General features: G+C 49.5%; 1 long non-coding RNA gene across 3 annotated transcripts in view; it reads left to right on the top strand.

Moving 5' to 3' along the window:
• Positions 1-25,228, top strand: part of LOC119977835 — an 86,967-nt gene that overhangs the window by 45,689 nt on the left and 16,050 nt on the right. For 2 of the 3 annotated variants that reach the window (XR_005463288.1, XR_005463289.1), the window contains exon 2: positions 20,133-20,285. This is a non-coding gene — a long non-coding RNA (uncharacterized LOC119977835). Of the gene's footprint in view, positions 1-18,576; positions 18,613-20,132; positions 20,286-25,228 lie in introns of those variants that run through there. The other variant, XR_005463290.1, reaches the window with a different exon arrangement.

Raw genomic sequence — 25,228 nt, 5'->3', positions numbered from 1 at the left:
GGCTGGACGGTCACGAGGACACGGCCGCTGATTGCCCTGTGGCTGATGGCCACAGCCCACTGATGCACCGGTGGGGAGGACGTGTTGTTAACTGCCTGTTGGATGCAGAAAGTGACCAGGGGTTAGGCTGGCCGCGTGTCAGCAGCGCGACCAGGCCACCGGGACACACAGGTATCCCGTGGCAGGCAGCTGCCGAGGTGTCGAATAACCTCCGTCTAACATGTCGTTTCTCTGCCCCCCCCCCCCCCCCCCCACCACCCTTTTGTAGGTGAGCAAAATGTATTCAAACTGAACGGCTATGTTCAGCGCAGTGGTTGGGGCCGCTGCACTGCAGTTGGAGATGGAGCCGCGTCCACGGCCACATCCCACAGTGGATGCAGGGCCTGCTGCAGCAGCAGAGGGAATGGCTGAGGAGTTGCCCGTCGTCGAGCAGCATGGGGGGGAGGAGGAGGAGGAGGAGGAGGAGGCATTGATGGTGCAGCCAAGGCGCCAGAGGCGACGACCGAGGCCTAGGGTGGACCGTGGCCGGATCTCTTTCGAGACAATGCCGGACATCACCTGCAGGAGGAGACTCCGGTTGAGCAGAGAGACGGTGACACATATCTGTCACCTCGTGGCGCACCTCGCCCCACGTGGAACGGGAGGAGGACATGCGATCCCGGTTGCCGTCAAGGTAACGGTGGCACTTAACTTTTATGCGACTGGCTCCTTCCAGTCTCCGAGCGGGGACCTATCCGGGATTTCACAGTCATCGGTGCACAGGTGCATCCGGGATGTGACCGACGCCCTCTATGGCATCGCCGACCGCCACATCATCTTTCCCGAGGACCGAGCAAGTCAAGACGCACGAGCCGTGCATTTGCCAACGTGGCCGGGATACCGATGGTCCAGGGGCTCATTTATTGTGTTCACGTCCCCATGCGCCCACCTGCAGGCAACAGGTAAGTGTTCACAAACAGGAGGGGGACATACTCCATGAATATCCAGGTGGTATGCGACCCCTACATGAAGGTCATGCACGTGTGCACAAGGTTCTCAGGGAGTGTGCATGATGCGTACATTCATGCGCAGTCATTCATCCCTGATATGTTTGAGGGATGGCCCCCCCAGCTGAGGGGCTGGTTGCTGGGTGACAGGGGTTATCCACTGAGGTTGTGGCTGATGACGACTATATGGAGGCCTCAGCCCAACGCGGAGACCCTTTACAATGAGGCCCATGCAGCAACCAGGGGTGTGGTGGAGCGCTGCTTTGGTCTCCTGAAGATGAGTTCAGGTGCCTGGCCCGTTCCGGAGGGGCCCTGCAGTACCAGCCCGACAGGGTCGCTCGCATTGTAGTGGTCTGCTGTGCGCTGCACAATATCGCGATGCAGAGGGAAGATGCCCTGGTGGTGGAGTCGGAGGGAGAAGCCACTGGCAGTGGTGCCAACACGGAGACGGAGGAGGAGGTGGAGGAGGTTGGTGGTGCGTTGGGCGCAGCACACAGACACGTCCCGGGTGCTGGTAATGTCCAGGAGGCTGCACGACGGCACCAGCGAGGACAACGAGCACGCAATGCCTTGGTGGCAGCAAGATTCACGCGTCAAGCGCGACAGCATCGCTGAACACTACCACTACCACCTGCATCGCCAGTCGTGCAGACGGTCAGCACACAACTCCCACCACCACCCCCCGGGCCCCCCGCTCCACGTACACTGCTCCACTTCGAGATCACCCTTACTACTGCTGCACAACGGTATGGCACGACATTGATGGCTGTGTCAGCTGGTGTGATTAATGCCTTGTTGAATGTTGACAGCCTGCTCTGCGATGAGCTGTGAGCTCAGAATCGTTAGACAAAGTCTGACTCATGGCAATAGCTGAACCATCCATCTTGGTGGTCGCTGAGTTCGTCAGGAACACTCCATCACGTGCCCGCATGGGGTAGCTGTGGGAGGGGGTGGGGGGGAAGGGACTGCACAGCTGGCACCGAAGTTTCACCGCTTGTCAACCCCAGCGACACTCGGTCACCATCACGATCGCTGTGTCAACGGAAAAATCACACTTACAAGTTAGGTGCAACAGTGAGTTTAATGGTGAATATTATGTACAGATGCCCTGGCCCCAACAACTAAACTGTACCCTTCACCCGTGCCAACTTACTATGTGTCCCTCTTCATTGCCTTACGGACCCTACCACTACATCTAAGTGAATCCCCAGATGATACAGCAGGAGTGGAGGCGGACTGCTAAGAATCACCCCCTGCGTCATGGCTCCCCGCCAGCACCCGTTTCCTGGGGCGACCCGGCCTTGATCAGCCAGGCAGCTCCGCGGGCGTTTCGGATGACGTGGTGCCACCCTGCTCTGCCCGCTGCCCACCCGATGCACCAGGGATGGGACGGGGGAGGCCGCGCGTTCAGGGATGTCCCGTGATGGAGTTAATGGGACGGGCCCCAGAACCTCCTCCTCCCTCGGGGAGCCCGGTGGCCCCCGGGCCTCACTGTGGGATGGAGGTGCGAGCGGGGAGGTGCCCCGTCGCCCCACCGACACCTGCCGCTGCCAGTCCTGGAGGCCTGCAACGGTATCGAGCAGGGTCCGAAGGTTCGCTGATATGGAGTCCAGGGAGTGAGACATTCCCGCCAGGGCCTGTGCGACCTCAACCTGTGAGTGCGCGACACCATCCACCCACTGGACCCCCCATCCTCTGTCCCCTCACACTCCACCCCCTGGACCCCCCAGGCGGTTGATGCTTTCCGCGATTGACTGCTGTGACAGTGCCATGGCCTGCTGGGACTGTACCATGGCGTGCTGGGACTGGGCCATGACCTGGTGAGACTCGGCCAGGGCCCGTAGCGCGCCGGCAATGTCGTTTTGGCTCTGGCACATTGCTGCCTGTGAGAGGGCAACCCTGTCCAGGGCCGAGGATAACGCTTTCACATTAAGCCCAACGCCTTGCAGAACCTGACCCATGGCCGAAACCGTTTCACCCATGGCCTCTACCGTGGACGCCACCCATCCGGTACGGCCTGGGTGGCTGCCATGAGCGGCACCACTCCCTTCTCCTGGACGTGATTTGACTCCTCTAACTGCATCTGCAGCTGCTGGAAGACGGCCCTCATCCCGTCATTCTGTCCCTGGGTTTCGAAATTCATCGGCTATCCACATGGGTCGAGTAAATCCAGGAACCCGGGAAACATCTGGGAGCCAGCTGAATGCTAGGCCTGGGCTGCCCTCCAACCGTCCAGCCTCTCAGCTGCTCCGACCTCCACCTGCTGTACCGGCTCAGCTGTGTGGTGCACACCAGACCGTGACCCAGGAGCCTCATCACTTAATTGCCCAACCGAAGTGAGTGTCTCTGGGATGGTGGATGGTGTGGGAGATAGAATTGCCGCAAGCTCTAGGTCCTCGTCTGTCATAAAACCAACAGTGTCCTGGTCCCAGTCATATTCGAGCGCAGGCTGCACGCGGCTCAAGTCTGGTTCTCCCTCAGGTGACTCTGTGGAGTGTGTCGCCGTCCTTTGTGCGTCCTGCTCGGGGGTCCGGGGTTGGGAGGATGGCACTCCTGGCTGACCTCCTGCCACCCTCTGCCGTGCGGCCCTGGGTGCGGTGGTCGTGGCAGATGGGCGCCTGTGTGTGGCACTAGACGGCCCTGGACGTTCGTCAGCACGCCCTAGGGAAGAGAATAATACGGGGTTAGTTAGGCACGCTTGGCCGGGCGTAGGATGGTCCAGGGGTAGAGTGAGAGGGGACAGAGGATGTGGGGTCCAGTGGGTAGAGTGTGAGGGGACAGAGGATGGGGGGTCCAGTGGGTAGAGTGCGAGGGGACAGAGGATGGGGGGTCCAGTGGGTGGAGTGTGAGGGGACAGAGGATGGGCTGGGGGTGGTGTTGTCATGCAGGGTTGTCTCACTTGGTTCTGCACCTCCAACCTCGCATTGCGCGACCTCCCGGGTGCCAGGTCCCCCAGCAATGTCCAGTGCCCTCTCTTCAAAGACTGTCAGGGGGTGCATGATGGGTGAACCCCCTCCGGTCCTGTTCCACTCCTGGTTGTTGTGAGCAGTCTTGTCCTGTTGGGAGGGGGGGGGGCATGGATAGATCATCACAATTCGGCAGGGAACATCAGGGCGTTCAGATATTGGCACAGGTTGGGGGGACAGTTGCAGCTACACCATGGCATCTCTCCAGGGGGTCGCAGCGCTCATGTGCGTCTGTGACAACTTTGTTAACCACCCTCCACTCACTCTGGCCCTCCCCTCCCCACCCTCCACTCACTCTGGCCTCCCCCCTCCTCCTGCCCCTGGTGCCCGGGGGGGGAGGTGGGTGATGAGGGGCATGGGGGGGGGGGGATTTTTGTGACCCGGGGGCACCCTCGTGGCACTTACCCTGGGGCCCTGGTGAGGTCGTGGAGCTTCTTGCGGCACTGCTCCCTAGACCGAGGGGTCTGCCCCACAGCACTGACTGCCATGCCCACCTCACGCCAGGCCCGTCGCACAATGCTGGCAGGGTGGCGATGCCCTCTTCTAGGGCAGATGATGCCCCTCCGTTGCTCCACCTCATCGAGGAGGGTCTCGAGGTCAGTCTCCCCGAACCTCGGCGCGGCCCTCCGTGGCTCCGTCATTGTCAGGCCCTCACTGGTTTTGGTCGCTCGCGCCCTTTTACGACGCGGAGCGGCGTCACTCGTGCGCCATTCTGGCGTCATTCAGGAGTCGCGGGCTTTTGACGTCATTCCCCACGTGGTTCCCGTGTCCCCGCTCCTAGCCCATTTCCGGGGCCAGAATCGTTCGGGAAACGGGCCGTGTAGAGCCATCGTGAAACTCGACCGAGTTCACGACGGCCTTCCCGATTCATCGCGGGAGCGGAGAATTCCGCCCACAGTGCTACCGTGGGGGATTGTGCCGAGATAGGATGCTTTTTCAGATGATTGGTGCAGATTTAATGGTCCAAATGGCCTCCTTCTGCACTGTAGGGATTCTATGTTCAATGGTGCAATGCAAAAGTGTTGGGCTGAAGTTGAATGGGAAGGTTAAGTAGCTAAAGATGAATGGGAAAATTGGCACACTCATACACTATGGACTCATTGATTTATTTGAACTGAACATTTTACCTGAAAACAAAATGGAGAAGAGACACTCTGCTCTTGAAACAAAATAAAGTTCAGAGAACAGGTGACATTTTTGGTTTCTGTCAATATATATGGAAGTGCACAAGGCCCTGGAATCTAGCCTGCTTGTCTGGTCAATAAATTAAATTCAAGAAACCATTCAGGATAATTTATACAGAAGGCATTACCATACAACAAATGTTTCCTGTGAATTATTAGCTGCCTTTATCAAAATAGTTGCAGAAACGCATTGACAATAGACTTCTCCCAGGCTATGGAGTGGAACTAAAACAAGGTGTAAAAAAGTCCTTTCCATCACAAGAATACGTCAATGAGTGAAACTTGACACCATTTTATGTCTATTGGAAAGGCACAGAGACCTTGGCCGGAATTTTCCAGCCACTCCTGCCAGCGGGACCTTCCGGCTGCGGCCAATGGTGAACTTTCGGCACCAGCAACATACAATGGGAAACCTTGTTGACAGCAGCAGTACCAGATGATCCTGCCACCAGCCACTTTGGGTCCCTCTGCCACTGCGAAACACGCCAAGGGTGGTACAGAATATCCCACCCCACCTGTATAGGACATTATAAAACAGATGCTATGGTCACATGACAGGGACAGATCTCTGAAATGTAATAAGATCCAGTTTTAAAAGAAGGAGAAAGGTTCCACACCAGCAAAGGAACCGGAATCTTCCAGAGGTCCATCAAAGACAGAGACTTTGGGCTGACCTTTTTGACGAACCAACCCAAGTTGTTGCTTCAGGGGTTTGACTGCATCTTGAGTGAAGCCAGAGAAAACTGTCATTGCGAGCAGTAAGCCACGGCGGATCCATCTTCATAAACTTTTATGTCTTCAATGGACCAAAAAGAAAATCACAGGCCTGCAATATTTCAGGCCTTCATCTTGAGAGAAGAAAAAGTGATAATGAATTGTGGACTTGTGAGACTTAAATGCATTTAATTTATTTTATAATCAGGTGTGTGTGTGTGTGTGTGTGTGTGTGTGTGTGCGCGTGTGGAAGATGGGTGCCTTGCTGGCCAGACGAGCTCCTCAGAGATTGGTTCCCCATTTTGAAAGGGTGCCCCCCCATCTCTAAGTGTGCTTGAGGGTCTTCCACCTACTTGCAATGTCACCCCCAGGCACACGTGGGCATTACCCCACACACCCCCAAGTGAGGACACCCAGCTATGAGGTCGCTGAAGCCCCCCCCCCCACCTCAATTTTCAAGCCTCCCTTCACTCCATTTGGGCTCTCCCCCCCCCTTTCAGGACACCCACCCTTCCCACCCCAAACTTTAGGAGGCTCCTTCATACCTAGTCTTCACTTCCCCGCACATCATACCCCCCACATCCCACTTTTCATCGTCAGAGTCCCGTTCAGTGCAGGGGCCCTTGGCAGTGCCACAGAGGCACCAGGCACCCTGGCACTTCCAGCCTAGCAGTGCCCCTCCCAGCCTGCCGGTGCCACCCAGGCACATTTGCAGTGCCAGGGTGGCAGTGCCAAGGTGCCACAGCACCAGAGAGTGAGCCAGGGTGCCACCCTGCTTTGTCACTGACCACCCCAGGGTACATAATCATAGAATTTACAGTGCAGAAGGAGGCCATTCAGCCCATCAGTCTGCACCGGCCTTTGGAAAGAGCACCCTACGTCAGCCCACACCCCCACCTTATCGCCGTAACCCAGCAACCCCACCCAATGGCCTGGGAGACCTCCCCGATGATGTTATGTCTAGTCCATGTCTGTGTGGACAAGTGCCAAACGGCGGCATAGTGAGGTCCCCCAGGCGCGAGAATTAGTTCAAGGGACACAGGAGAATCTGGCACAGACATAATTAGCCTACTGACTTACATAAATATGTAAATCTGTATTACGCCCAGTTACGTTTGCGAGGGGTTCCGGCATCGCAAATCAAGCGACGAGCCTCTCGTGTGATATAACGGCCTCGTCACATCACCGAGTCGGGTGCAAGAAGACTGTTCGCGAGCACCCGAGAGAAAAAGCATCACAGTCTTATCTGCAACAAGCTGCATTAACGGAAGGTAAACGTGAAGGTGCAGAGTAACTGAGGGTAAATGTGAAGGTGCAGAGGAACTGAGGGTAAATGTGAAGGTGCAGAGTAACTGAAGGTAAATGTGAAGGTGCAGAGTAACTGAAGGTAAATGTGAAGGTGCAGAGTAACTGAGGGTAAATGTGAAGGTGCAGGGTAACAGGGTAAATGTCAAGGTGCAGAGTAACTGAGGGTAAATATGAAGGTGCAGAGTAACTGAAGGTAAATGTGAAGGTGCAGAGTAACTGAGGGTAAATAAAAAGGTGCAGAGTAACTGTGGGTAAATGTGAAGGTGCAGAGTAACTGAGGGTAAATGTGAAGTGGCGGAGTAACTGAGGGTAAATGTGAAGGTGCAGAGTAACTGAGGGTGAATGTGAAGGTGCAGAGTAACTGAGGGTAAATGTCGTGCAGATTAACTGAGGGTAAATGTGAAGGTGCAGAGTAACTGAGTGTAAATGTGAAGGTGCAGAGTAACTGAGGGTAAATGTGAAGGTGCAGAGTAACTGAGGGTAAATGTGAAGGTGCAGAGTAACTGAGGGTGAATGTGAAGGTGCAGAGTAACTGAGGGTAAATGTCGTGCAGATTAACTGAGGGTAAATGTGAAGGTGCAGAGTAACTGAGGGTAAATGTGAAGGTGCAGAGTAACTGAGGGTAAATGTGAAGGTACAGAGTAACTGAGGGTAAATGTCGTGCAGATTAACTGAGGGTAAATGTGAAGGTGCAGAGTAACTGAGGGTAAATGTGAAGTGGCGGAGTAACTGAGGGTAAATGTGAAGGTGCAGAGTAACTGAGGGTAAATGTGAAGGTGCAGAGTAACTGAGGGTGAATGTGAAGGTGCAGAGTAACTGAGGGTAAATGTGAAGGTGCAGAGTAACTGAGGGTAAATGTGAAGGTACAGAGTAACTGAGGGTAAATATGAAGGTGCAGAGTAACTGAGGGTAAATGTCGTGCAGATTAACTGAGGGTAAATGTGAAGGTGCAGAGTAACTGAGGGTAAATGTGAAGGTACAGAGTAACTGAGGGTAAATGTGAAGGTGCAGAGTAACTGAGGGTAAATATGAAGGTGCAGAGTAACTGAGGGTAAATGTGAAGGTGCAGCAACTGAGGGTAAATGTGAAGGTGCAAAGTAACTGAGGGTAAATGTGAAAGTGCAGAGTAACTGTGGGTAAATGTCAAGGTGCAGAGTAACTGAGGGTAAATGTGAAGGTGCAGCAACTGAGGGTAAATGTGAAGGTGCAGAGTAACTGAGGGTGAATGTCAAGATGCAGCAACTGAGGGTGAATGTGAAGATGCAGAGTAACTGAGGATTAACGTGAAGGTGCAGAGTAACTGAGGGTAAATGTCAAGGTGCAGAGTAACCGAGGGAAAATGTGAAGGTGCAGAGTAACTGAGGGTAAATGTAAATGTGCAGCAACTGAAGATGAATGTGGAGATGCAGTAACTGAGGATTAATGTGAAGGTGCAGAGTAACAGGATTAATGTGAAGAACAAAGAAAATTACAGCACAGGAACAGGCCTTTCGGCCCTCCCAGCCTGCGCCGATCCAGATCCTTTATCTAAACCTGTTGCCTATTTTCCAAGGTCTACTTCCCTCTGTTCCCGCCCATTCATATACCTGCCTAGATGCCTCTTAAATGATGCTATCATGCCCGCCTCTACCACCTCCGCTGGTAAAGTGTTCCAGGCACCCACCACCCTCTGCGTAAAAAACATTCCACGCACATCTCCCTTAAACTTTCCTCCTCTCACCTTGAAATTGTGACCCCTTGTAACTGACACCCCCACTCTTGGGAAAAGCTTGTTGCTATCCACCCTGTCCATACCTCTCATAATTTTGTAGACCTCAATCAGGTCCCCCCTCAACCTCCGTCTTTCCAACAAAAACAATCCTAATCTACTCAACCTTTCTTTATAGCTAGCACCCTCCATACCAGGCAACACCCTGGTGAACCGCCTCTGCACCCTCTCCAAAGCATCCACATCTTTCTGGTAATGTGGCGACCAGAACTGCACGCAGTATTCCCAAATGTGGCCTAACCAAAGTCCTATACAACTGTAACATGACCTGCCAATACCCCGTCCGATGAAGGCAAGCATGCTGTATGCCTTCTTGACCACTCTATCAACCTGCGTTGCCACCTTCAGGGTACAATGGACCTGAACTCCCAGATCTCTCTGTACATCAATTTTCCCCAAGACCCTTCCATTGACCATATAGTCCGCTCTTGAATTTGATCTTCCAAAATGCATCACCTCGCATTTGCCTGGATTGAACTCCATCTGACATTTCTCTGCCCAACTCTCCAATCTATCTATATTTTGTTGTATTCTCTGACAGTCCTCCTTGCTCTCTGCAACTCCACCAATCTTAGTATCATCTGCAAATTTGCTAATCAGACCACCTATACCTTCCTCCAGGTCATTTATGTAGATCACAAACAGCAGTGGTCCGAGCACGGATCCCTGTGGAACACCACTAGTCACCCTTCTCTGTTTTGAGACACTCCCTTCCACCACTACTCTCTGTCTCCTGTTGCCCAGCCAGTTCTTTATCCATCTAGCTAGTACACCCTGAACCCCATACGACTTCACTTTTTCCATCAAATTACCATGGGAAACCTTATCAAACGCCTTACTAAAGTCCATGTATATGACATCTACAGCCCTTCCCTCATGAATTAACTTCGTCATTTCCTCAAAGAATTCTATTAGGTTTGTAAGACATGACCTTCCCTGCACAAAACCATGCTGCCTATCACTGATAAGTCTATTTTCTTCCAGATGTGAATAGATCCTATCCTCAGTATCTTCTCCAACAGTTTGCCTACCACTGACGTCAAGCTCACAGGTCTATAATTCCCTAGATTATCCCTGCTACCCTTCTTAAACAAAGGGACTACATTAACAATTCTCTAGTCCTCCGGGACCTCACCCGTGCTCAAGGATGCTGCAAAGATGTCTGTTAAGGCCCCAACTATTTCAATCCTCGGTTCCCTCAGTTACCTGGGATAGATCCCATCCGGTCCTGGGGACTTATCCACCTTAATGTCTTTTAGAATACCCAAAACTTCCCCCTTCCGTATGACAACTTGACCTAGAGCATTTAAACATCCATCCCTAGCCTCAACATCCGTCTTGTCCTTCTCCTTTGTGAATACCGATGCAAAGTACTCATTAAGAATCTCACCCATTTCCTCTGAGTCCACGCATAAATTCTCTCTTTTGTCTTTGAGTGGGCCAATCCTTTCTCTAGTTACCCTCTTGCTCCTTACATACGAATAAAAGGCTTTGGGACTTTCCTTAACCCTGTTTGCCAAAGATATTTCATGACCCCTTTTAGCCCTCTTTATTGCGCGTTTGAGATTCATCTTACTTTCCCGATATTCCTCCAAAGCTTCATCAGTTTTGAGTTGCCTCGATCCTATGTATGCTTCCTTTTTCATCTTAGCTAGTCTCACAATTTCACCCGTCATCCATAGTTCCCTAATCTTGCCATTTCTATCTTTCATTTTCACAGGAACATGTCTGTCCTGCACTCTAATCAACCTTTCCTTAAAAGACTCCCACATTTCAAACGTGGATTTACCCTTAAACAGCTGCTCCCAATCCACATTCCCTAGCTCCTGCCGAATTTTGTTATACTCTGCCGTTCCCCAATTTAGTAGTCTTCCTTTTGGACCACTCTTGTCCTTGTCCATGAGTATTCTAAAACTTACGGAATTGTGATCGCTATTCCCAAAGTAATCACCGACTGAAACATCAGCCACATGGCCGGGATCATTCCCAAATACCAGGTCCAGTATGGCCCCTTCCCGAGTTGGACTATTTACATACTGCTCTAAAAAACTCTCCTGGATGCTCCTTACAAACTGCTCCATCTACGCCTCCAACACGACACGAATCCCATTCAATGTTGGGGAAGTTAAAATCTCCCATCACAACCACCCTATTGTTCCTACATTTTTCTTTAATCTGTCTGCATATTTGTATCTCTACTTCATGCTCGCTTTTGGGAGGCCTGTAGTAAAGTCCCAACAATGTTACTGCACCCTTCCTATTTCTCAGCTCCACCCATATTGCCTCAGTGCTCGAATCCTCCATCATGCCCTCCTTAATCACAGCTGTGATATCATCTCTGATGGGTAATGCAACTCCTCCACCTCTTCTACCTCCCTCTCTATCCCTCCTGAAGCATCTATACCCTGGGATATTCAGTTGCCAGTTCTGCCCTTCCCTCAACCAAGTGTGAAGGTGCCGAGTAACTGAGGGTAAACGTGAAGCTGCAGAGTAACTGAGGGTAAATGTGAAGGTGCAGAGTAACTGAGGGTAAATGTGAAGGTGCAGAGCAACTGAGGGTAAATGTACAGGTGCAGAGTAACTGAGTATAAATGTGAAGGTGCAGAGCAACTGAAGGTAAATGTGAAGGTCGACTAACTTTTGTTGAATGAATAAGAGCAGTGACGAGGTAAATAGGATAAATGAAGGACCAATGTAAGTGCCTCAGAATTCTCTGTCAGTTAACTGGAGTTTTAATTCTCTGGAACAGCCGGCAGTGCACACCCACAGTGTGAGTTGACATTAATGGAAAAATTCCATTGACAACAGTGTGAACAGTGAGTAGCGCCAAATAGTGCCCGCCTGGACACCCCCTGGCGACCCCCGGTTCCCCCCTGACCCGTCCCCCTAGCCCTCACGAAACCCCCCCCCCTCCCCCCCCCGGCCAGCAGCATGGCACCCGTCCGACTTTGGTGACGCTGGGCGCAGTTCGCAGCCAGTTTCCCAAAAACTGGGAGCACACGTGCCCCGCGTGGTCGAGAACTTGGAACATCGGGGGAGCGCCTTCAGGTAATGTCCTGAGGCCGCCCCCAACGGCGTGCGGCGTACTCTTCGATGACGCCGCTTTGGAGAGGACGGAGCATCCGAAAACAGGCGGCGCAAACGATTCAGTCGTAAGCAGGAATTCTCCGCCCAATCAGCGATTACGATATCGGCGTCGGGCCACGGAGAATCCCGCCTTAAGTGCTTCCGCCGGAGTAGAATTGCTCCTGATCTTCATTGGAGCTATGGGTGGCACCCAGGGGTGATTCACTTCCCTTCTACTTGCAAATTTACGCATGGATCGGAGAACATTGGATTCCTTCTGAATGCCAGTATCAGGCTGCCATTTTGAGCGGGCAGCCCACCAACGGGGCCGAGCACTAACCCCCTCCCCCACCATGCAAATACAGCCATCCCTCCCACTGACAGGAAGGGGCATCTTTCTCCCCACCACCATGGGAATTACGCCCCCCCCCCCCAACAGCATACACGTATAAGTGTGACCCAACCCCCACCTACCATCTCCCCATCAGACCCCCCCAATTAGATCCTCCAGCTCCTCTTCATATCGCCACATCAGATCCCCTATCAGATCCCCCCAACAGAGAGTTCCATCAACCCCCCATCTGGCCCACTCTAACAGAGACTCCCAACAGACAACCTTCAGCAGACACCAACTAAGACCTCTTATCAGACTCACCTTCAGACCCCTATCAGACCCCCTATCAGAGATCCAATCAGAGACCCCCATCAGATCTTCCCATTAGACCCTCTCTCTGCCTACCCCCCTTCGGACCCCCAACAGCGACACTCCCCATCAGACCCCCCCCCCCATCAGAAACCCCCATCAGAGACCGTCATCAGGACCTTTCTCTGCCTTCCCCCACCCTCCAGAGACCCCTGCTTGAAAGCAGAAGACCAGTCCAGGCGGTAGGTTGAAACATCACTGCATTTTCACTTACCATTTCCTAACATCTGCTCCCTCAGACAGATGTGTTTTAAGCAGCAGCTGTTACAAATGTCAGAGGCTTCCTCGAAAGTTCAATACTGTACACCTCAAAGCACATGAAATCCCTTCCTCTTTCTCAGAGTAGGATGCCGTTGATGTGTTGAGGGGCTGTCAATCATAGCAAGAGTGTTTATAAATATTGATTGCATAAAAGCAGGGTAATGGAGATGCATTTGAAGCATGAGAGGAAAGATCAATGAACAATACACCAAGCAGCTGTCACGAGTAATAAACCTGTCAACCACTGGCTAGTGCAATGTATTGCTTTGTGAAGTTGAATGGAAGATCTTCATTTCAAAGGTTGTTAAGGGATTTGAAGCCCTTTTAAGTGACTGGGTTGCTCTTCAGGCAAGGGTTTGGGATGGGAGGGTCTATGTTAGGAATCTCTTTTGGGGGGGCTGACGGAGGGGTTCATGTTGAGGTCTGATGGAGGTCTCTATTGTGGGCCTGATGGGAAGGTCTAATGGGGGGATCTGAATGGTGGTTGCAGGGTTCTGAAGGAGGACTGAAGGGGTCTGATGGGGTGCTGGGGGAGTCGGCTGGGGGTTTCTGATGAGGTTTCTGATGGGAGATCTGATGGGGTCTGGGGGTGTCTGGGGCAGGATTGGTATTTTTGGAGGGGGGCTCTGATGTACTTTGGGAGGCATCTACACACTTACCCCCCCTTGACCCATCATGCCTGGGCCAATCCACGTTCGCATGAATACTGGCTGAGAGGCTTGCGGCATCACGGGGATGTGGAAAATTGGGCTTCCAGCCCATTAATGGGATGCAAATGGGTGTAAATGACCCACTTGTGTCCTCCCACCAATGCAGGGCATGTAGCTCGCTGCCCCCATCGGCGGTGGACCTGAACAGGATCAGTGACGGGTGCCGATACAGTTTTTGACCAATGCCCAATTCTCTACTGGATCGGCAACACGCTACCGGTGGCGGATGACAGAGAATCCATCCCATAATCTCTGACAACAGAAAGAGATTCCTCAGAAATATGCTTGAGTCCAGGAAACATGATACAGCTAAGAAACAGCTGGATGTTGTAGGAAGATGGTAGTGTTCAAAAAATAGCTTCTGGTCAGTATTTTGTCTCTCAATATATAATTTGCTTAAGAATCCTTTCTATAAATGATTCATAAAATATACTTTTAGTTTTCTAGTGAAACTTTTAGATCCACTTGTAGCTAGATCACAAATTCTTTCATTTCCTGGAGGGTAATGATTTCCCTTGAAAAATATCAAGCATTTGGTGATTAAATACAGATTAATACAGTGGTCAATGGTAACTTGAATTGGCTGGAATAAAAAGCCCAGGTGTTGGACTGGATAAAAGCATAACTATTCTCATGGTGAGCTGCCAAAATATCAAGACCAACTCTGAAGATCAGCCAAATGTTCAGTTTATCATTCAGCTGGAGGATGGAATTGTAAAATTTGCAATTTACAGCTGTGTCAATTTTGCAGCAAGTCTGTTGATTCCTCCCTGGTAAAGGCTCTGGCTCTCCTTGCTCCTTTTTAAAACAACCTTTGTACATGAATAAATACAAAGCAAATTGAACTCTTAAAAATCAGGCGGAGATAAAAACAAACTATCTCCACAAATGAGGCAGTCAAGACAAACTGAACAGCTAAAAATATTTTTAGAAGATAATCGTTAACAGATTCTCGCAAGGCCCACGTGTCACACAAAAAAAATGCGTAGATAACCAAAACATTTGAGCATTTGGTGGGCTACATGTTGGAATAAGATGGAAAGACAGAACTTAGAAAACAGTAAAGAATCCAACCGTATTTTATTTAGCTAGTTTGAAGATTCTGAAGAAACGTATGGGTCAAGCTGAATAGTTTGGGGTTGATTGTGCAGAATTGCCTTGCCTGGCATGCAATTTGGATGTTCAATGGACAATGCATCATCTGCTGAAGTCTGCCTATTGTTATAATCACTAAAAGTGTCCGACAGGGATTGCTCAAGGGACGTGGATGGGATTATCCGGTCATCCGGTCGTCTGTTTCTCGGCGGCACACCGTTCACTGACAGCGGAATTCACCTTTCCCACTGCTTTTCAATGAGATTGAAGCCAACCCATGCCACCGGAAATTCATGGATGGGAGTGTGCTGCCAGTGGGAAAGGGTCCCAACGGCCGGAGAATTCAGATCTATGTCACACAAATGGGTGACATAGAACATAGAAAAGTACAGCACAGAACAGGCCCTTCGGCCCTCGATGTTGTGCCGAGCAATGATCACCCTACTTAAACCCACGTAACCCGTATACCCGTAACCCAACAACCCCCCCCCCCCCCCCTTAACCTTACTTTTTTAGGACACTACGGGCAATTTAGCACGGCCAATCCACCTAACCCGCACATCTTTGGACTGTGGGAGGAAACCGGAGCACCCGGAGGAAACCCACGCACACACGGGGAGGACGTGCAGACTCCACACGGACAGTGACCCAGCCGGGAATCGAACCTGGGACCCTGGAGCTGTGAAGCATTTATGCTAACCACCATGCTACCGTGCTGCCCCGTGACATATCTCAGGAATCAACAGCTGTTAAAGGGTTGCTGTTTGCAATTATATATACAACCAATTTCAGTTCAGGATTGTAGCAAGGAGCAAGAGGGTGGGATTTCCATGTTGGAATGAAGTTCGCACTCAAGAATGTGCTGAAAAAGAGAATTTTCCTTCTCGAGAGCAAAGAGAGACCCTCTGTTTTGAGACTACGAGCGCGATTTAACATTTGAAAAACAGAGTCCCGTTTTGGGTGCGTATAGCAGGGTCTGCCTTGGAACCTGCAGCGTTGAGAATGACCACTCTATCTGATGGGACGCTGTTGTTTCTCTTGGCCCCAGTCGTGAACGCCCACCGAGGCCACACTTACCTCACTTCCTGCACCGACGAGCTGAGCACCATTTTAAAATATTGTCCGATTGTTCAATATCCCCTCGGACACCCACCATGGCCTCTGGAACCCCCACTGCCCCAACCTACCTCTTCGGGGGTCCTGGAGACCCCCTCGCATCACGTCTTAATTGCAGGGCACCCAGACCCAATTCCTGGCACTGGCAACCTGGTGCCTGGGCACCTTGACACTGCCAGCACCGCATCCTGATCGTGCCATTGGCACCCTGACATGCCAAGGTGCCATGCTGGCAATGCCAATGTTCTCAGGTGCCAGGAGGAGTGCCAGGGTACCACCCTGCCCAGAGCTCAACCACCCGTCGGCCTCCGATGGCCTGGGCTACCCCTCCTCCTCCCTCCCCCAAGTGCAATTACACCTGGTAACAGAATTTACAATGCAGAAGGAGGCCATTCGGCCCATCGAGTCTGCACCGCCTCTTGGAAAGAGCACCCTACCCAAGGTCAACACCTCCACCCTATCCCCATAACCCAGTAACCCCACCCAACACTAAGGGCAATTTTGGATACTAAGGGAAATTTATCATGGCCAATCCACCTAACCTGCACATCTTTGGACTGTGGGAGGAAACCGGAGCACCCATGTTTATGTGGACCAGTGCTAAACAGCGCTATGGTGAGGTCTCCCAGGGGCAGGCATTAGTAACTGGGCCTTGGGAGAATCGGGCGCTGACATACTTAAATGAGCCCAATGGCTCACTTAATTATGTTAATCTGGATCTCATCCAGCTAGGGCAAGATCCAGATCATGACATCTCGTTAGATCTCATTAGGCATTCCAAGTGTCGCAAATCCCGCGAGAGGCCTCTCATGAAACTTAACGGCCTTGTCCCATCACTGAGCCAGGGAAGAAGAGGCAATTTGATCACGTCCTACCTTTTGAAATGATTACACGAAGGTGGCCAAGCAAGTCCAAGCAAAATCTTATGTCCATAGATTGTGCAAGAAAGTACATAATACATTTTCTTCAGTCATGAATTTTGCCACGGTTTGAGCATCCAAACTTTGCCTAATTTTAACATTTGGTATTTGAGTGAAGAACAAAATCACACACAATCTCATGCAATTCGTTGAGACAGTCGGCAAAGTATTCAGTTACAGGATGTTGCTACTCGATCCATTTTGTTCCTTTTCAAAATATACCTCTTATGCTGTATATAAATCTTGTAAATTTAGATTAGCGAATACACTACTAACTAAGTTACGTGCATGCTGCTTGTTCAAGGACTCCTACAAATTAGTATTTTGACTGGGTGCTTGAATATCACTGTGCTTGTTCTTCTAAATTCTAAATATATCTAACACTCAGGAAGTTTGACACCGTCCAGGACAAAGCACCCCGTCCACCAGCTAAAACATTCGTTCTCTCCACCAGCCACCACTGCCCAGAAAGTGGCAACAGTCCATTGCAGGTTTACCAGACTGATTCCCAGGTTTATTGATTCCAGCAATGGCGAGATGTCATATGAGGAGAGATTGACTAGGTTAGGATTGTTCTCACTGCAGTTCAGAAGAATGAGGAAGGATCTCATCGAGACTTATAAAGTTCTAACAGGACTGGACAGGGTAGATGCAGGGAAGATGTTTCCAATATTAGGTGTGTCCAGAACCAGGGGCGTGATTCTCCGCTCCCCTCGCCAGGTGGGAGAATCGCGGGAGGGCCCCCCGACTAATTTCACAACCCCCTGGCGCCCCCCCGCGATTCTCCCAGCCCCCGCTCGGAAGAATCGGCGCTCGCCGTTTTTCACAGCGACCGGTGATTCTCCGACCCGGATGGGCCGAGCGGCCTGCCGTTCGCGACCGTTTCACGACGGCTGCCTTCGTGAAATCGCCGTGAGATTCCCGTTTTGGGGCTTGTAGGGGGCCTGGTGGGGAATGAGCACCACGACTGTGCTCGGGAGGGGACAGGCCCGCGGTCGGTGGGCACCGATCGCGGGCCGGCGTCTCAATCGGTCGCACTATTTCCCCTCTGCCACCCCGCAAGATCAAGCCACCACATCTGACGTCACATAGGCGCGCCGCCGTTGGGTCATTCTTGGCGCGCCGCCTTGACGCAAGCGTCAAGGCCCGGCGGCCGAGAATAACGGAGTGCCGCTCCTAGCCCCCCAGGTGGGGGTGAATTCGGTGAGAGGAGCGGGCTCCGAGGCCGTCGTGAAACTCGGCCGAGTTCACGACAGCCTTCACGATTTTTCCCGGGAGCGGAGAATCGCACCCCAGGTGTCACAGTCCGAGGATTCAGGGTAAACCATTTCGGATTTTGTCACCAAAAGAGTGGTGAGCCTGTGAAATTCATTACCACAGGAAGTAGTTGATGCTAAAACATTGAATATATTCAAGAGACGGCTAGATATAGCACTGGGGAGAATGGGATCAAAGGTTATGGGGAGAAAACAGGATTAGGCCATTAAGTTTGATGATCAGCCATGATCATGATAAATGGCGGAGCAGGCTCGAAGAGTCAAAAGGCCTCCTCCTGCTCCTATAAGAACATAAGAATATAAGAACATAACTATAACATAAGAACTATCTTCTATGTATCTATATATTTCTTCAGCACATCCTCAAAGAAAATTAAGGATAGGCAACAAATGGAGGTCACGCAAGCGATGCTGATATCGCATGGATAAACCATTAAAAAAATAATATTTTTTTTGTCTGTTGGCAGGGAAAAGCCATGCCTAGTAGTCTGGAATAAGTGTGAACTGAAGGAGAACTTTCCAGTTATCCCTTTTTAAGGTGAGGACCCCTCACAAATTCTTGGTTGGAATAGAGGGAGAATCAGAAGCAGAAGAAAGACAGGAAGGAAGGAAAAGAGGAAGGAGGTTTGAATGTATTTAGCACCTTTCCCAACCTCAGGATCAACTGAAATGCTTCACCACCAATGAAAAGCTTTTGGAGTGTAAGTCACAGTTATGTATGAGATGTGCGCACTGCAAGATTCCATAATCAATAATTAAATAAATGACCCGAGAAGCTGATTTTGGCATTAACAATTAAATTTCCGCCCACAGAGTAGATTCAAGGGTTAGGAAAACAGATGATTTGTGCAATGGCCATTGGTCAAGGAACTTATCTGGAAAATCTGCAGGCACCCAGTTAAATACAACTGGAATTCAGGAAGGAGAAAGATACTGGTGGGAACCTTGTCACTCTGGCACAAAGAAGAAATCTCCATTAGCAAAAGTCAAAAAAGAAAAGGGATTTATTGGAGTTTATTTATCATACATTGAAAAGATGCACTCAATGTACAACCCATGTCAATAGTCAGCAAAGTAATGTAATGTCGTTCAAAAAAAAATCCAATCACAATTTTAAATTATTTCTTTTAATTTGGTACAGATCATTGGATGATGCCAAATTAGGGTAAATTGAGGAGTTTATAAGCACCATGCCTTAAATGACTCCTTATTTGCTTCATATTTTCGAGCAGTCAATTGCTAAAAATGTAATAAAGTCACAAATGGGATATATATTTCAGTTCAAACATCTGGAGGTTGTTCTACTCTGGAATTAATCCACAAAATGTTTTGATGGCACACAGAGTTGGAGCGGATTCATAAACTTGCCTTTGATATGAAGAACAAGGGATGCCAGGGTGTTGAGGAAGAGATGCCAAAGTGAAGTGCTATCTCGGCCACATGCCAACATAAGCTTTTAGAGCAGGGTGATGTTCCACTAGAGACTGAACAGGGAATCTAGCCCCAAACCATGGCAATAAATTAAGTGCAATCCCAGTTTGTACTGACTGTCAGTTGTGAAAGACAACAGGGCATCAATGCAATGTCAGAAATTATTGTGATCAAGGCATTCTTCAGTTCGTGCACTATTTTGCAATACAAATACATGCATTGAACACTTTGACAATGACAGGGTTGGTGATTTATCCTCCATTGAGGGCAATGGCATGATAATATAATGACTGCAGTATTTAACTTACAGTAAATTCATTTACCAGTCAGTGGGAGTGGCAGAAATATGTACAAATAAGTCAGAGAAACGTAACATTAGAGATGGTTTTAAAATCTTAAACTAACAGCTTATATAGATTGTCAGTGCTGCTAAACCCTGTCTGCATCAGTTCAATTACAAGTTCATTAATAAAATTGGTTCGTACGATCTCATTCTGCATCCAAACCCTGCCGCCAACAACTGAGCTAATCCCTATTGCATTGCATGCAGGATTTAGCCTCATTACTGATGCATTAAATGTACATTAGCATCTTGACTTTGGAACAATCATTTTTTTTTTGTTGCAGAGTACAGCAGATTCATTCTGTGAGCCAAATCAATACCCATTTTGTGATCATGGAAATGGCCCAGAGTTTGGTTTTTCCTCTTCACTGTGTCGTGACACCCTGGGCTACTGCATGGTCAATTCCAGGCCCACTTGATCCGGCATCACAACACAGGTGAAATATGATTTTATTTAAAATATTTGAGGTCCTCGGTTGAGTCCAATAAACTACTGTAACCAGGCGTGTAACTTCAAAACGCAAGTATCATTTTATTATATATTCTACTATAATTAAAAGGAAAGAAAATGTAACTGACTGTCTCCTACCCCTTTGCCAACCTTTCCCCTTCCAAGCTCGCCCCACTCACACACACACACACACACAGACAAACAAGACAAAGGGGAAAGGGTGGTGAAAAGGGAAAGGAAATATTAATGAAAATAAAAAGATAAGGAGCTCTGATGCATTGGGATGACTTCCAGGCAATGTCTTTCAGGCTTCTGTTTTGGTACTTCTTCCTTCTAGGCTTGAGATGGTTTTCTCTGGCAGTCAATATCTTTCTGACGTTCAGGCTTTTGTTTTAATACTTCTTTTAGACTTGAGATGATTTTCTCTGAAAGGAGCAGTCACCTTATTGGGAGTTTTCTATAGAACCCCCAATAGCAGCAGAGAGATGGAGGAACAAATTGGGCAGCAGATCTTGGAAAGGTGCAGAAGTAACAGAGTTGTTGTCATGGGTGACTTCAACTTCCCTAATATTAACTGGAACCTCCTTAGTGCAAATGGTTCGAATGGAGCAGATTTTGTCAGGTGTGTCCAGGAAGGATTTCTGATTCAATTTGTTGATAGGCCGACGAGGTGGGAGGCCATATTGGATTTGGTGCTGGGCAACAAACCAGGCCAGATGTCAGATTTCTCAGTGGGAGAGCATTTCGGAGACAGTGACCATAACTCCTTGAACTTTACCATAGTCGTGGAGAGGGATAGGAACAGACAGTATGGGAACGTATTTAATTGGGGGAGAGGAAATTATACTGCTACTAGACATTAGCTGAGGAGCATAAATTGGGAACAGATGTTCTCAGGGAAATGCACAACAGTAATAGGGGGTTGTTTAAGAAGCACTTGCTGCGAGTGCTGGAAAGTTTTGACCCACTAAGACAAGGAAGGAATGGTGAGGTGAAGGAGCCTTGGATGACAAGAGAAGTGGAGCTTCTCGTCAAGAGGAAGAAAGAAGCTTATGTAAGGTTGATGAAGCAAGGATCTGGCATGGTTCTAGAGGGTTACAAGGTAGGCAGGAAGGAACTCAAGGGGCAGCACAGTGACGCAGTGGTTAGCAGTGCTGTCTCATGGCGCCGAGGTCCCAAGTTCGATTCCGGCTCTGGGTCACTCTCCGTGTGGAGTTTGCACATTCTCCCCATGTTTGTGTGGGTTTTGCCCCTAAACCCAAAAGATGTGCAGAGTAGGTGGATTGGTCACGCTAAATTGCCCCTTAATTGGAAAAAATTAATTGGGTACTCTAAATTTATTTTTAAAAAGAAAGGAACTCAAAAATAGACTTAGGGGAGTGAGAAGAGGGCATGAAAAAGCCCTGGCGGGAAGAATTAGGGGGAACCCCAAGGCGTTCTACACTTATGTGAGAAATAAGAGGATGATCAGAGTGAGAGTAAGGCCGATCAGGGATAGTGGAGGGAACTTGTGCCTAGAATCTGAGGAGGTGGGGGAGGCCCTAAATGAATATTTTGCTTCAGTATTCCCAAGAGAGAGGGAACGTGTTGCTCGTGAGAACAGCGTGAACCAGGTTAATAGGCTCAAACAGGTTGATATTAATAAGGAGGATGTGCTGGAAATTTTGAAAAGCATCAGGATAGATAAGTCCCCTGGACCAGATGGGATTTACCAAAGATTACTACGGGAAGTGAGGGAGGAGATTGCTGCACCGTTGGGATGATCTTTGCGTCCTCACTCTCCACTGGAGCAGTACCGGATGATTGGAGGGAGGCGAATGTTTTCCTCTGTTCAAGAAAGGGAATAGGGAATTCCCTGGGAAATCCCAGTCAGTCTTAGTCAGTCATCTGTGATGAGAAAAATACTGGAAAGAATTCTGAGAGGTAGGTTTATGATTATTTAGAGAAACATAGTTTGATTAAAGATAGTCAGCATGGCTTTGTGAGGGGCCTCATTGAATTCTTTGAGGATGTGACAAGACACATTGATGAAAATCGGGCAGTGGATGTGGTGTATATGGATTTCAGTAAGGCATTTGATAAGGTTCCCCGTGGTAGGCTCATTCAGAATGTCAGGGGCATGGGTTGCTGGGAAATTTGGCTGTCTGAATACAGAATTGGTTGGCCGAAAGAAGACAATGAGTGGTAGTGGATGGAAAGTATTCCACCTGGAGGTCAGTGACCCGTGGTGTCCTGCAAGGATCTGTTCTAGAACCTCTGCTCTTTGTGGTTTTTCTAAATGACTTGGATGAGGAAGTCGAAGGGGGGGTTAGTAAATTTGCCGATGACACAAATGTTGGTGGGGTTGTAGATAGTGACAGGATGCAGCATTGGGCTGAGAAGTGGCAGATGGAGTTCAACCTTGATAAATGTGAAGTGATTAATTTTGGAAAGTCAAATTTGAATGCCGAATATACGGTTAACGGCAGGATTCGTGGAAGTGTGGAGGAACAGAGGGATTTTGGGGCCCACGTACATAGATCCCTCAAAGTTGCCACCCAGGTCGATAGGGTTATTAAGAAGGTGTATGGTGTGTTGGCTTTTATTAAGAGGGGGATTGATTTTAAGAGTTGCGAGGTTTTGCTGCAGCTTTATAAAACCCTGGTTAGACCACACTTGGAATATTGTGCCCAGTTCTGGTCCCCTCATTATAGGAAGGATGTGGATGCTTTGGAGAGGGTGCAGAGGAGATTTACCAGGATGCTGCCTAGACTGGAGGGCATGTCTTATGAAGAAAGGTTGAGGGAGCTAGGACTTTTCTCACTGGAGCGAAGAAGGAAGAGAGGTGATTTGATAGAAATGTACAAGGTGATGAGAGGCATGGGTAGAATGGATAGCCAGAGACTTTTCCCCTGGGGGGAAATGGCTGTCACGAGGGGATATAATTTTATGGTGATTGGAGGAAGGTATAGGGAAGATGTCAGAGGTAGGTTCTTTACACAGAGAGTGGTGGGTGCGTGGAATGCACTGCCAGCGGAGGTGTTGAAGTCAGAGTCATTAGGGACATTTAAGCGACTCTTGGACAGGCACGTGAACAGCAGTATATTGAAGGGATGTAGGTTAGGTTGATCTTAGATTAGGATAAATGGTCGGCACAACATCATGGGCCGAAGGGCCTGTACTGTGCTGTACCGTTCTATGTTCTAAGGTTGTCTACTTTCTCTACCGACTTAACATCATTTCAGGTTTACAGCAAAGGGTGTGCTAGGCAGTCACTGCTTTCAGAGCAATAGAGCAGTTATTTCACTTCAGCAAGCAGGAACGAGAGAGTCACTTTCACTTCCAAGATTTAAACACGTCTGCCAAGTTGTCTCAGAAAGAATCATGCAGGAACCAATCACTAATTTTTGTCAGGCAGAACACTGTCTCTGGTCAACCACCCAGTTTCTAATACATCGATCGAACTGAGTCCCTACAAAGCTGGTTCCTACGATCCACTCAGTGACAGAGGCTGGTTTAACTCACTGGGCTAAATCGCTGGCTTTTAAAGCAGACCAAGCAGGCCAGCAGCACGGTTCGATTCCCCGTACCGGCCTCCCCGGACAGGCGCCGGAATGTGGCGACTAGGGGCTTTTCACAGTAACTTCATTGAAGCCTACTCGTGACAATAAGCGATTTTCATTTTCATTTTCAAGAGTCTGGCTTCTCCCTTCCAAAAACAAAACCTGGAAACACAGTCTGGCAAACAGGCTGTTCCAACAGAGGGCACGATTCAGCCACCATGTTGCTCCCGGTGCGGAATCGGGTGTGACGGTTGAATCCTGCGAGTGCCACAATTCGGGCTTCATCCTGGTCACCAGACCGATCGCACGTCACCTGACTTACTATGCCCGTAGTGATCTGGATCATGCCCACACTAGGCGCAAGCCAGATAATGATATTTAAGTGAACCATTAGGCTGATGACCGGGTGTCAATGGCAACACCTGTGAGGCCAAAACTGGACGCTGATTAGTACAGGTTTCCACAAGCATGGACCAGACGTGATGGCAACCCGCGGGTTCTCAGAGTCCTTTAGAGCCTGACAGGTTGTCGGGAACAGGGCAGGGTAGTACCCAGGCACTCCTCTGGCACCTGGGCACCCTGCTAGTGCCAACCTGGTACTGCCAGGGTGCCCAGTTGGCACTGTCAGGGTGCCAGGGGCATAGTCCAGCTGCCAGGCTGTCAGTGCCAAGGCACCCAGGTTCCAGGTTGGCGAAACACAATAGACACATCAATTCGTCCTTCCTTTCCCACGACATGTGTTCCCCCAATTTTTCATCTGCCCCTTATCTGCACTTAAACTCATTACAATGCATCTGCAATAATATTGTCCTTTCCAGGAATATGTGCAATTTTCATGTTGAAAAGTTGCAACAATAAACATCAGCAGAACAGTTTTACATTCCAAGTTTTATATGTTTCAGCAAACACAAGCCAATTATGGCCAGTATCGACTAGGAATTGCTTATTAAAATGTTGGACATAAACTTCAAAATGCTGAAGGGCTAGTAGTATTTGTAAGGCTTCCTTCTCAATGGTGAAGTACTTTTTTTGGCACAAACTTATAGAATCATTACAGTGCAGAAGGAGGCCATTCGGCCCATCGGGTTGCACCGGCCCTTGGAAAGAGCACCCTACTTAAGCCTACCCCTCCACCCTACCCCATAACCCAGTAAACCCCTTTTTTGACACTAAGGGCAAATCCACCTAACCTGCACCTCTTTGGACTATGGGAGGAAACCAGATCACTCAAAGGAAACCCACGCAGACATGGGGAGAAAGTGAAAACTCCACACAGTCACCCAAGGATGGAATTGAACCAAGGTCCCGGGAGCTGTGAGGCAGCAGTGCTAACTACTGTGCCACCATGCCGCCCTGAGGAAACTTAGTGGGCTGGGTTCTCCGCTAT

The sequence above is a fragment of the Scyliorhinus canicula genome, chromosome 14 (genome assembly GCF_902713615.1).
Source record: "Scyliorhinus canicula chromosome 14, sScyCan1.1, whole genome shotgun sequence".
NCBI classification, from domain to species: domain Eukaryota; kingdom Metazoa; phylum Chordata; class Chondrichthyes; order Carcharhiniformes; family Scyliorhinidae; genus Scyliorhinus; species Scyliorhinus canicula.
The sequence above is the reverse complement of the archived record's forward strand: the minus strand, read 5'-3'. Positions and strand labels throughout refer to the sequence as shown.